Consider the following 9,076-nt stretch of genomic DNA (forward strand, 5'->3'; position numbering starts at 1 on the left):
TGAGATCTGGCGAGCACAGCTGCTGACCAGGGTTGTAAGCATTTTGTACCCGATCACGTTTGTTAGAACTGATGGGAGTCCAACTTCCTCTGGGTTGCCACAGGCTCCCCATCCCTGCCGTAAGACTTGTCCGTTTCAGCTGAGTTTTAACAGCAGAAACTAAGGAAGCATAAGATGGTTTTAATTTGTCAAGAGGATGCGGCCCTTTATATCTGAATTTGCTATTTTTACAGCGTTGTTTATTTGAAGCCTCAACCTGCCTCACACCCTCAGGACAGCAGCAGCCTTGAAAACTAGGCCCTGGATGTCAGATTAATTGAATTTTGTTAAATCGGATCAGTTTTCTAAACGGGATGCTGTAGGATTAATTAGGCAAACGAAGGGAGCTAAGTAAGTTTTAATTTGACTCGCCGACAAAACAATTGAACGATCAAATGCCAACGACAGAGCTAATGGGCACACAAGATTAATTAATCGGACTTGGCATTGTGAAAAGGGGACTCTGTACAGCCACACATTTTCCACAACATCACTGGGCTATGGTTGTATTTGTGGCAGGAGAAAGGCATGTTGGCAGGGGTGCCTCACACCCAATGGGACCGCTAGGGTGGCAGACAGGAGAGCCATAAATGGGAAGTGCCAGACCCAGTGACAGACAGAACCATCCACTGGTTGGTTTTTTAAAAAGAAGGCATGCAGGTAGGGATTTGCTGAGGGCAGGTCAAGGTTGGTGGGGCACTGCTGCATTTGCCCTAATGGACTAATCTCCACAGGGTGTATTGCAGAACTTTATGTTGGACTGCCATTATCCCTGATCACTGGCCATGCCAGCTGGGGCTAATGGGAGCCACAGTCCGGCAACATCTAGATGGCTGCAGGTTAAATAGATCTGTGTTCAAATCCTTGCATTTGCCATGGCATTTGTTTGGGTAACCTTTGCTTTGCACAAGACCCACTTGTAGGAAACACAAAATCCCCCTGTTCCTTTCTCCTCAAATTATACACTGTTTTTGTTGGGTTTCCTCAGTAAAGGGATATCAAGGTGCCTATTGTACAGAGGTAAAATGTGTGTGTGTTGCTGCACCCAATTTTACCTCTGGCCCCTCCCACCACTGACACAAGATGCTCAGAAGATTGTCCAAAAGGGAATGAAGCCCTCAGGCTAGAAAAATGTTCCCCACCAGCCCTGGAAGTCTGCTAGATTTAACCTCTGGCCCTCTTGCTGTACCTTAAAGCAGCAACCTGTGATGCACAGAAATCCACCTGGATGAGTCTCTCCCGTCCCCGTCCCCCCATTACTTTATCTAAGTGCTTTGACAAACAAAGCCTGGCTAGGTTTCATCATTTTCAGGGTCTGGTTAAAGGTGCAGGAGCAAAGCTGCTACAAGAAGTTGGAAACCCTAGCCGTTGCCTCCCTAGCTACTCTCCAAGGGGAAATAAGTTTCCTTAAGGACTAAAGGCAGGTTTCTAGAGAAAGAAAGTAGCTGGTTTCCGTTCTCCTCCCACCTCCTCCCCACAATTGGGAATTGACTTGAGCCTTTAAAATCTGTAGGCTTTGAATCAACTTTAAAGCTGTTTTCTCCCCTCATTGCCTCTCTATGCTGTGGGGAAAATGTCCCTGTTGAGTTTCTGCCTCTTGTGCAGCACTTAAAGGCATAGAATATGATTTAGGAAAGTAGGGACTGTATAGCATAGGCCCCTTGAGGCCATATTTGGCTTTGTTTTTTGTTTCCCCCCCTCCACAGAGCAGGAGATAAAACAAGTGAATTTGTACTTTGACTACAAATATTTATAGTCATTCAGTTCTTAAGACTTTGAGTTTGCTTCAGACTTTGTCAAGCTTAGATTAGACCCATGATTTCCTCTACGCTTGACTTATTCCAGAGACAACCCTATAGACATTTCCATGTGTGCACAGTTCATTCAGAGTTGTGCTGCACTGTGGGTTTTGTAGTGATGCAGGGTATTCCTAAATGTGTTTATTTGGCTGCTGTAAGGCTGCAGAATTAACTACATCCACCAGCAATGTGGCAAAACACATTCTTACAATAGATCTAGGTTGAAATTTATCAGACATTTTTTCTGGTGTGTGTGTGAAAATTTGATTTTCTTCTTCTTCTTCTTCTTCTTCTTCTTCTTCTTCTTCTTCTTCTTCTTCTTCTTCTTCTTCTTCTTCTTCTTTTGCCTTCCTAGAAAAAGGAGGCCACTTTTTTGGATTGTCTCTGAATATTTTCCACCACCACCAACAAAACAAAAACCCAAATCCTTAGGGGGGGGGGAAGCAGCTGCTTCATGGTAAGCCCATACTCCAGAAAATGCTGAAGAATTTCTCCTTCGCCTGGAGAAGCTCAGGAACTGATACCAACCCTACTGCATGGCCAATTTTGTCTGCCGATAAATGTGGAATTTTAAGAGGTCATTTGAGCTTGGCACTTGTTTACAGCCATAAAATGGCCTGTTATTGCACTGCATCATGGATTCTGAATCTTAATGCTCAGAGAGCCATATTTATTAGTTTATTTAACAAAATTTATATACCGCTTGATTGTAAAAATAAATAAATATCCAAAACCTGAAAGCAATTTACAAAAAGATAAAGCAAGAAAAAAATTACAGCCATACTTTAAAACATAGAAAAGTTAAAATACTAAAACAGATTAAAATTACCTCAATTTCCTAAGCATCTGGGTAGGCTTGTCTAAGCAAGAATGATTTTAGCAGGCACCGAAAAGAGGGCAGTGACAGCACCTGCTTGATCTCAATATGCAGGGAGTTCCAAAGTGTAGGCAGCACTACACTAAATGATCAAGTTCTTACAAATGTGGAGTGGGTGTATGTGGCCAATTCGGTAGTGCCAATTCTACCAATTGAAGCAGTTGAGTGGGCCCATGTTGGGTAAGGAGATTTCGTAGGTAAGCTGGTCTCAAGTTGTTGAGGACACCTTGTTAAGAAGAAGAGGAAGAGTTTGGATTTGATATCCCGCTTTATCACTCCCCTTCAGGAGTCTCAAAGCAGCTAACATTCTCCTTTCCCTTCCTCCCCCACAACAAACACTCTATGAGGTAGTGAGGCTGAGAGACTTCAGAGAAGCGTGACTGGCCCAAGGTCACCCAGCAGCTGCAGGTGGAGGAGCGGAGAATCGAACCCGGTTCCCCAGATTGCAAGACTACCGCTCTTAACCACTACACCACACTGGGACACAAGTTGATAGTAACACCTTGAACTTGGTCAGGTAGCAAATGGGCAATCAGGTGTTAGATGCTGGCAGTGTTGGGATTCTTTTAGTGATTTAGTTGAAGAATAAAATGAGAATTCCCTGGATGCCTAGATCCATGTGTGGGGAAAGTACTATTTGGTGTGAAATTTAAAATCACAAAACATGCAGCAAAGTAAAGCATGGAAATATAGGCTGTAGTTAGACCTTTAAATACCCCCTTCTTAAGTTTCTTCCCCACTTCCCCTTAGCATATGTTTGCTAAGTCTGGTAAGAGATCATATGTTTGTAAGTTCAAAATGGTTTACTTACAAATATTTCAAAGCTCAGGTTCATGTGCTTTTCCATACAGCAGGAAGGGGGGAAAGGTAGTACAGCTTAGGAAACAATTACCAGTTTTTGAATCTATCTTCTCATGAAGGGCTGCATCTCACCAGCAAAAAATCTGCAATGCATGTAGAAGGTTCAGTAACTTTTCCTTATTGGGTGGGAAAGGAATTCATAGAATCATAGAATCACACAATTGTAGAGTTGGAAGGGATCCTAAAGGGTCATCTAGTCCAACCCCTGCAGTGCAGGAATCCAACCTCTGATTAAAATTGTCCAAGGAAGGAGAGTCTACCACCTTCTGAGGAAGTCCATTCCACTGTCGAACAGCTCTTACTCTCATAAAGGTCTTCCTGATGTTCAGCCAGAATCTCCTTCCTTGTCATTTGAAATACCACTGGTTAGGGTCCTGCCCACCTGGAACAGCAGAAAACAAGCTTGTTCTATCTTCCATTTGACAACCATCCCTTTAGGTACAGTCATACCTTGTGTTACAGATACTTCAGGTTGTGTGTTTTCGGGTTGTGGACCGCCGAAACCCGGAAGCACCAGAATGGGTTACTTCTGGGTTTCGACAGTCGCACATGTGCAGAAGTGTTAAATTGCGCTTTGCGCATGCCCAGATGCGCCAAATCGCAACCCACAAGTGCACAGACACACCGCTGCGGGTTGTGGACACTGCGGGGTGCAAACGTGCATCCCACACAGATCACGTTCGCAACCCGAGCATCCACTCTATTTGAAGACGACTATCATATGACCTCTCAGTCTCCTCTTATCAAGGCTAAACATGCCCACCTCCCTCAACCGTTCCTCATAAGGCTTGGTTTCCAGACCCTTGAGCATCTTGGTCACCTTACAGAGGAAGTCAACCATTCCAAAATCTTCCACAGTTTCAAACTATAGTCTGTCAGGCCACAGTCAATAGAAACGATAAAAGTTGTTTAGATTGAACATCTTTGTTTGGCCCATGGCACAATGATGATAAAAACAGTTGCTCCAGCTCCTAGATCACTTTGGTCACCCTTTTCTGAACTTTCTCCAGTCGTACAGCATGGCAGGATGGGAATTCTCCAGAGGTAGGTGTGTGTGTGTGTGTGTGTGTGTGTGTGTGTGTGTGTGTGTGTAGGATTGTTATGTTTGAAGAACAGAAAAAGTATTCTTTTTGTTGTCGGATGCTTATTTAAATGCACAGAGAGCCTGCCGCTGTTTGTTCCCTTCCCTAATCCCATCTCGGATGCCACCAGGAGGATGTTCAAAGGACGCATTCAGAATTGCAAAGGATGCGCTCTTTGGGAAGGGAGAATTAAAGTAGGGAAGAAAGCTGAACATCCCCTAGGGATCGGTTTGTGCCCTCAGGTGCTGTACTAATATTGAGGGGAGTGTTGAGGGGAGAAGGAAGATTGATAGTATGTGGAGCAGGGTGGGTGGGAAGACGAGGCTTATCCTGCCCAATATGCTGTTGATGGAAGAACAAGGATTGTGCCCTGCAGCTGTGGTTTTAAAATTAAATTACAGAAGAAAAGCAACTTAGAGCAGATGAATACCTGGTGGGACAGAGGGAGGGAGAGCCTGTGAGTGAGGATCCTGTCAGTGGCTGTCAGTCTCTCTGGGTCTCAAGGAACACACGCCCCATTTTAACAAGCTAGTCACTGGCTTATAGAATTGTAGAGTTTGAAGGGACCCCCAAGGGTCATCCAGCCCAACCCCCTCTGCAATGCAGGAATCACAACTAAAGAAGCTGCTGCCAGTAGGTGTACACAACGCTGAGCTAGGTGTACCAATGTTCTGACTCAGTACAAGGCAGCTTCCTATCTTCCCATGAATGGGCTGCAACTCACTGGTAGAGCACCTGCAGTGTATGGGTTTAATCCCCAGTAGCATCTCCAGTTTAGGCAGAGAGCTCTGCCTGAAAACCCTGGAGAGCTGCTGCCAGTCAGTGTCAACAGTACTGAGCTACTGAGCTAATAATTATTATTATTTCATAAAATTGATATACCACCTGATTGTAATATAAAAAGAAACCTCAAAGTAGTTGACACACAACATGATGACACAAAGAATACAGTAAAACACTAAAAATTATCAGTTGGGGGACAGCTATTTAAAACCTAGGGGAGGAATTAAAATAAGCGAAAACCACATTAAAACAAATGTCAGAATTCTGCGGGTTTGGATATGTTTGCCCGAACAAAAAATATTTATAGCAGTCAGCAAAGGTACCCACCTGAGGTCAATAGGCAGGGAGTTTCAAAGTGTCACACTAAAAGATGAATAGGTGTGCGTGTCCTTCTGTTTCTATCAGAGAAATATCACTTGGGAACCAAATATCTGTGGGTCCCAATAAGGGCTGGATGAGGTGTTAAAACTGAGGAATCCCGAGCGATTGGCTAGGTAGCTTGAGGGGGGATCTTTGCCACCTCCCAAAAGGAGTCATTTCTTCATGCTGAAGGATTCCGCCTCCCCCCTCCCGCCCCAACTTGCTCCTTCAAAAGCCAGGCTTACGCTCTTCGCTGGTTGAGGCTCCAGGCTTTGAACTGAGCGGGGGGGGGGGGGGAGAGAAAGAGAGAGAGAGAGATGAGATGAGAGGAGAGAAAGGAGGGATTTTGTACTCTTCCACACCCCTCGCCTCCTCGTGCCTCCGTCACTTGCATTGTCAAGTCTGATCAGAAGGAGGATCAGTCGTCCCCGACTCTTCCTCTCTCTCCAGATTTAATTAACGGTCCTTTCATCTCTACCCTGAAGGAATCTGCTATCTTCTGTCTCCTTAATTAACGTTCATTAAGCAAATCAGAAGAACGTTTTCTCCTCACAGCCTGGAAGGTTCTTAGACCGCTTGCCAGGCACCATGTTTGCATGCCCCCCCCCCCCTAAAGGGAGGAGAAGGCACGGTGAGGTCATGAGAGGGGGCGCAAGATGGAAGAGGGAGACCCTATGTGGAACCTGAATTTGTTCCTTTGTCTCAGCTGCTGAAGCCCTATTAACTGTTATTATTAAAGATAATGGGACTAATGTGGCTTGCAGATAAAAGCACAAAACACAGTTAAAATACAAAGAACTAAAAACAAATAAAAGATAACCATGAAGAAGTAATTAAACTATAATATAATTGAGGCAATATCAAAAACAAACCTATTGAAATACAAATAAAGACAGTGCAGCACTACTAAAAGCCCTTTCCTTCAAAAGTCAGCCAGTTCCCATAGGCCTGTTGAAACAAGAGAGTCTTCACCTGCTGGCAGAGGGACAACAAAGGAGGGAGCCAGTCTGGCCTCACTAGGAAGGGAATTCCAGTCTGGGGGCAGCCACCGAGAAGGCCCTGTCCTGCATCTCCATCAAGCCTGCCTGTGAGGGTGGCGGGACTCAGAGTAGCGCCTCCCTTGAAGATCTCAGAGTCAGGGCAGGTTAGTATGGGAGAATGCGGTCCTTCAGACAGCCTGGGCCTAAGCTATATAGAGATGTATAGGTCATAACAAGGGTCACTAAGAACAATATGGGTGCCCACCATGACCTGTGTGAGAAGGTAAGACAAGCCCTGCTGGATCAAGCCAAATGTCTGTCATGGTGCAGCATGTTGTTCTCACAGTGGTCAACGAGAGGCCAGGGCGCAGGAGAGGGGTGTGCCTGGGATCAAAATGGGGGCTGGGAACCAAAAGAGGGGAGCCAGAAATTTCCTGGGACCTCAGAAGACCTTTGCAGATATTATGTGAAGACTAGCTTTTACATTTTGTGTAAGCCTATATAAAACACTATGACATTTCTTCCCCCACCCTCTTCCTGTCCTGCCAGCATGGCCCTGCCTACTTCTCCCAGGCAATCCAGAGAGGCAGCACTGAAATCCCAGTGAAAGATAGTATGAGTGGGCAAGGCGAGAAGGCGGGCTTGCCTTGCCTTCCCTGTGGGAGACATGCTCCGCCTACTGAAGGGACTGCCATCTGCAGGTGGAGGGCAGCAGGGGTTTGGTCCTGACCTGACAGCAGCCTGACTTCAAGCAGAAGAGGGCAAAGCAGCTCATGGACACCATTGTAATCATGAACAGATGAAGAACTGACTACATCTGGTAAAATTATCTTTTCCAAACAACTCTCCTAAGAATCAGGAGATGCTTAAGACTTGCATTGATTCAAATTCTGATTGTAAAAGTATAATAAAAGCAAACAAACAACAGGTATTTCATAGTGCTCTGCTTTATCAATTCTATGAATAGAAGACTGGGTAATTATTCATCTGTGCATTTTAATTTGGAGGTTTTCTGACAAAAGGTGTTGTCAATTTGGAATTATTGGTTAACCTGAGAAACAGCTCAGATATGAGGAACAAGGAATTGCAAATTCTTTTTACTGCTGAGCACAACTCAAGTTATTTCAGCCAGCTGGCAACAAGCTGCAAAGTTTGCAGGGGAGCTCTTGCTGGATTGTTGGTGTTTTGATCAATCAAGCACATTCCGTGCTGCAATTTTTACTTGTATTTATAATATTGCTTACAAATAAAACTGAATGACAGAAAGAATAGTGAAGCCTGGAGAACATTTTTAAGGTTGAGCAAAGGAAGATCAGTTATAGCATGCCGTATTTTACTGCAGAGGAAAGGAGCAGCTTTAGATATACTCCCATCCCAACAGCGTCATTGCAAGAACATCCCCTTTATTTTCTCTCTCGTATAAATAAACTGCAGTTGGAAACAGTGGACAAAAAAACCTCTCATGATTTTCCACTCCTGGTTTAGGAACAAATTGTTAGGTAGTTGGTTCTTCTAAAATTAGAAGTATTAAACATATTTGAATTTACACAGGAAATCTTCCACTACTGTACCCTTACATACCGTACATACAAATGCATGTGGAAGATGAGAGGCGTAATCATAATGTAGGCATTGGCATTGGATATATCAGAACTAAGTTTCCATCTCTAAAGGAAATAGAAAAATATACTATGAATAGACACATCCCTTTGCCTAAAATATTCCCAAAAGCAGAGCCATAACTACAGGGGGGCTAGTCAGCTTTCTTGCCCCAGGTGAAACCTCCAGAGAGGTTCCGTTGAAGCTCCAAGTCTCTCTCTCTGTCTCTCTCTCTCTCTCTCTCTCTCTCTCTCTCCCCGTGTGTGTGTGTGTGTGCGCGCGCGTGCGTGCGCGCACAAATGCACATTGGAGGAGTGCCAACCTGGGTCTTTGACCTAGGCAAAATAAAGCCTAGTTTTGACCGTACCAAAAAAAACACCCACAACCAAGTTTCCCCAGAAAGCATACTGAAATGTCAAAGCACCAATGGAGAGTTGCATGTAAAGAGAGTGGCTTCTCTGTAGTCAACAGAAACAAGACAGTCAAGATTAGCTCTCCTGCGTCAGCACTGCATCTGCACTAGTATCTGTTGAAAACTGGGATTCTAATGAGAAGTGGCAGAAACTTTCCTACAGGATCCCAGAACATGAAAAAACCGCAGCAAATGTTACCTAGCTTGGCGAGAACTAGGAAGGCGCCTGCTCTCTGGGACAGGAGTTGATGTCATCTTAGAAGCGCCAATCAGAGCTGAAGCTT

The 9,076-nt window shown here is 44.6% G+C and overlaps 2 long non-coding RNA genes across 2 annotated transcripts in view; one reads left to right on the plus strand and one right to left on the minus strand.

The window, feature by feature from the left end:
* Positions 1-7,712, plus strand: part of LOC310698338 — a 31,574-nt gene extending 23,862 nt beyond the window's left edge. The window contains exon 7 of the long non-coding RNA XR_014521406.1: positions 7,331-7,712. This is a non-coding gene — a long non-coding RNA (uncharacterized lncRNA). The remainder of the gene's footprint in view (positions 1-7,330) is intronic.
* LOC310698375 lies at positions 1,967-9,076 on the minus strand. Its single transcript, XR_014521473.1, has 4 exons — positions 8,992-9,076; positions 8,363-8,448; positions 3,527-3,659; positions 1,967-2,189 (listed from the first exon to the last, which is right to left on the minus strand). It is a non-coding gene; the product is annotated as an uncharacterized lncRNA (long non-coding RNA).

Source organism: Podarcis liolepis (assembly GCF_965112155.1).
Source record: "Podarcis liolepis genome assembly, chromosome: Z".
NCBI lineage: Eukaryota > Metazoa > Chordata > Lepidosauria > Squamata > Lacertidae > Podarcis > Podarcis liolepis.